Here is a 4,524-nt window from a genome sequence, read left to right on the forward strand (position 1 = left end):
CCACGTGACCTGGACCACCTGACCTTGAACCCCTGACCTTGATCTGACCTTGACCTAACCTTGAGCAGACCTTGACCACCTAATTTTGACCTGACATTGCTCTAACCTTGACCTGACTTTGACTTGATATTGAATTGAAAGTGACATTACCTTGACCTGACTTTGATCTGACCTGACCTTACCTGACCTGACATGACCTTGACCTGACCTTGATTTGTCCTCGCCTTGACCTTGACCTGTCCTTGATTTGTCCTCGACTTGACCTTGACCTGATCTAGACCTTATCTTGACCTGACCTTGACCAGACCTGACCTGACCTTACCTTGAACTGACCTTGACCACTTGACCTTGATCTAACCTTGACCTGATTTGACTTAACTTTACTTTGACCTCACCTGGACCACTTGAACTTGTCTTGACCTTGACCTGACCTAAGAAATTTATATATTTAAGGACTGGGGCCGGATGAACTTTATATCCCCCTCTTACCACCAATATATTCCATAACGGATCCTCAGTGGATCTAGTCATCTTCTCTTTTCATATTGCAGGTATATCATCTATCCTCTGTGCTATTAATTTTGTCTCTACAATTCTAAACATACATTAAAAAATTTTATGTATAGATAAAATTCCACTTTGAGTTTGATCAATTCTAATTACAGCAATTCTATTACTTCTATCTTTACCAGTACTTGCCGGAGCTGTTACATTACTTCTTACTGATCGTAACTTAAATACCTCTTTTTTTTTATCCATCTGGTGAAGGTTATCCAATTCTTTACCAACATCTATTTTGATTTTTTGGACATCTTAAAATATACGTTTTAATTTTAAATGGATTTTGATTAATCTCTCATATTATTATAAAGGAAAGAGGTAAAAAAGAAATCTTTGGATCTCTAGTAATAATTTTTGCTATAATTACAATTGGATTCCTAGGTTTCATTGTTTCAGCCCATCATATATTTATTATTGATGTAGATACTCGAGCTTATTTCACTTCAGCAACTATAATTATTGCTTTTCCAACAGGAATTAAAATTTTCAGATGAATTTCAACACTCCATGATATAAAAATTAATTATAATCCAACTCTATGATGATCAAGAGGATTTATGTTTTTATTTTCCATAGGAGGTTTTACAGGAATCATATTATCCAACTCCTCAATTGATATTATTCTACATGATACCTATTATGTAGTTGCTCACTTTCACTATGTTCTATCAATAGGAGCTGTTTTCTCAATTATTGCAGGTTTTATCCACTGATTTCCACTAATTTCTGGTTTTAGACTTAATAATTTTTATTTAAATATTCAATTTTTATCTATATTTATTGGAGTTAACCTTACTTTTTTCCCTTAACATTTTTTAGGGTTAAGAGATATACCTCGTCGATATACTGATTACTCTGATTCTTACTTATCATGAAATATTATTTCATCTATCGGATCTCTTATCTCTATCTTAAGACTAGTTTTATTATTTAATATCTGAGAAGCTTTAGCAAAAAAACGTTTTTTTATTAATATATATCTTTATTAATATATATTTTTATTAATATATATTTCTGAACTCTTCACTAGAACGATTAAACTATTTTTCTCCCCTTAACCATAGATTTTATGAGATTCCTTCAATCTAAATAAAATTAAATCTTTATTTAATTTATAATTTTAATATGGTAGATTAGTGCATTGAATTTAAACCCCAATTATAAAGATTATTATCTTTTATTAAAAATTAATACTTGATCTATTTCCCTTCAAAATACAAATTCATCTATTTATGATATAATAATTTTATTTCATGATTCAACAATAATTATTTTATATAATAACCTTTATTACAACATTAATTTTTTTTATTATAATTAGATCAATCTATAATAAATTAATTAATCGATTTCTCCTAGAACATCAAATAATTGAAATTATCTGAATATTTCTCCCATATTTATCCTTATTTTTATTGCTATCCCATCTATTAAAATCTTATATCTTACTGATAAAATTTTTGATAACAATTTATCAATTAAAGCTATTGGCCACTAATGATATTGAAATTATGAATATTCAGATTTTATAAATATAAACTTTAATTCATTTATAATTCCATCTAACCAACTTCTACCAAATGAATTCCGACTCCTTGATGTTGACAATCGTTGTATCCTATCATTTAACTACCCTACTCGAATCTTAACTACATCTATAGATGTTATTCATGCCTGAACTATTCCTTCCCTAGGTATCAAAATAGACTCAATTCCAGGCCGAAATTAAATCAAACTTTACTTTTAATTAATCGGCCCGGAATTTTTTTTGGCCAATGCTCTGAAATTTGTGGCACATATCATAGATTTATACCTATCGTAATTGCATCAACAAACATAATTAATTTCAAAAATTGACTTAATCATTCACGCTCTTAATCCTTCATCCATTATAATATAAAATCTTAAAAATATTATAAACTTTTATAAATCTATAACTATATATACCCTAATAACTACGCCCCCCCCTTCTCCTCCTCTAACTAAACATTAAATGACTGATTAAAAGTATTGATCTTTTAAATCAAATCATAATAGTATACATCCTATTTTTAATGAAAGAATTAGTTTTAAATAAATAAAACATTAAATTGTCATTTTAAAAATATTATATAAATATAATATTCTTTTATTCCTCAAATAATACCATTATTATGAATTATAATATTAATATTTTTAATAATTATAATATTATTACTTACTTCCTTCTTATATTTTTTTTATGTTCCCCTTTTTTCCTTATATTATTATAGTCATACCTCTAACAATAACGACCATCTCAATACCTATAATTTCAATACCCATGATAGCAATAATACCTGTGATCTATACAAAAAAATCTATTGAAATTGAATATGATAACAAATTTATTTACAATTTTTGATCTTTCTACTTCTTCCACTATTTTTCATAATTGATTAAGAATACTAATTTTTTTATTTTTTCTTCCATTTCAATTGTGATTTTTACCCTCTCGCCTTACTCTATTATGAAATATAATTGTTAATTACGTATTTAATGAATTTAAAATTTTTATTAACTTTTCCCCTTCTAATGTTACATTTCTAAGATTAATTATATTTATTTTCTTTAATAACTTCATAGGTCTTTTCCCCTATATCTTCACAACCTCAAGTCATATAAGATTTTGTTTTTCCTTATCCCTAAGACTTTGACTTAGAATTATATTATTTAGACTATTTAACTACTTAAATAACCTCTTAGCTCACCTAACCCCCTTAGGAACCCCATTCATTCTAATGCCATTTATAGTTATTATTGAATCAATTAGATTATTTATTCGACCATTTACTCTAGCTATTCTTACAGCTAATATAATTGCAGGACATTTTTAACACTTTTAGGATCTTCAGGAATTAATATGCATTCCTCCATTATTTTAATATTAGTTATTAAACAAATCTTACTTTATACACTTGAAATTTCTGTCTCTATAATCCAAGCCTATGTATTTTCTATTTTAACCCCATTATACAGAAGAGAAAACTAACTTACCTATATGATAAATCAAAATCATCCATTCCATTTAGTTACTCCAAGTCCATGACCTATTATTATTTCTCTCAGAATCTTTAATAATTTAATTCATATTATTAGATGATTCCATAATATAAATCACACCCCATCTCTATATCTATCTATTCCTAACACCTTAATTTGTATATACATATGATGACGAGATATTTCACAAGAAGCAACCTATCAAGGATGTCATTCAATCTATGTAACTAAAGGTCTAAAAATAGGAATAATTTTATTTATCATCTTAGAGATCTTTTTTATTTCCTTTGTTTGAGCATATTTTCTGTTGGGAATAAAAGAATATTAGAACAAGATTGTAAGAAGTGTTATTCGGTCAATGCGGACTTGACGACTCATCGTGCACACACGCGAACAATTAGTGACGAAGGAGAACCTGCCGTTAGGGCATGAATACGCGCCTAGCGGCGAACGAAATAATAAACATAAACATAACTCGTCGATAATCAATCGGTCGTGACTCGCATGTCGATGATCTACCGAGCGCCACAATTGGTTGGACAAGCAACTATCCAACAATCTTCCACTTTGCGATGTCCTATCCCATAACGTTTAGACATCGATTATGTGAGATCCGTTTTAATCCCTTGGTAAACATGTCCGCAGGATTTTCGTTGGATGGTACATACGATACAACCAGTTGGCCATCCTCTACTTTCTCCCTCACAATATGGTAGGCAATGTCGATGTGCTTCGTTTTGTTCTTCTCAACTCTATTTCTGGAGAAGTCTATTGTTGCTCGATTGTCACAGAACATTTAACAACCTGTGAATAAAGAAGAAAGTTTTAGTTCCGATAAAAACATATTTAACCACACTACTTCTTTGATTCCGGTCGACAGGGCCACATATTCTGCTTCCATCGTGGAAGTTGATATGCCAGTCTGTTTCGTTGATCTCCAAT

General features: G+C 29.6%; 3 pseudogenes; all 3 read left to right on the top strand.

Moving 5' to 3' along the window:
- Window positions 1–453: 453 nt before the first annotated feature.
- On the top strand, window positions 454–1,650 carry LOC108753305 (annotated as a pseudogene).
- A 100-nt stretch (window positions 1,651–1,750) lies between these two features.
- LOC108753306 lies at window positions 1,751–2,418 on the top strand (annotated as a pseudogene).
- A 1,162-nt stretch (window positions 2,419–3,580) lies between these two features.
- The window catches only part of LOC108753307, a 3,250-nt pseudogene continuing 2,306 nt past the window's right edge, over window positions 3,581–4,524 (top strand).

Source organism: Trachymyrmex septentrionalis, unplaced genomic scaffold (assembly GCF_001594115.1).
Source record: "Trachymyrmex septentrionalis isolate Tsep2-gDNA-1 unplaced genomic scaffold, Tsep1.0 scaffold689, whole genome shotgun sequence".
NCBI classification, from domain to species: Eukaryota; Metazoa; Arthropoda; class Insecta; order Hymenoptera; family Formicidae; genus Trachymyrmex; species Trachymyrmex septentrionalis.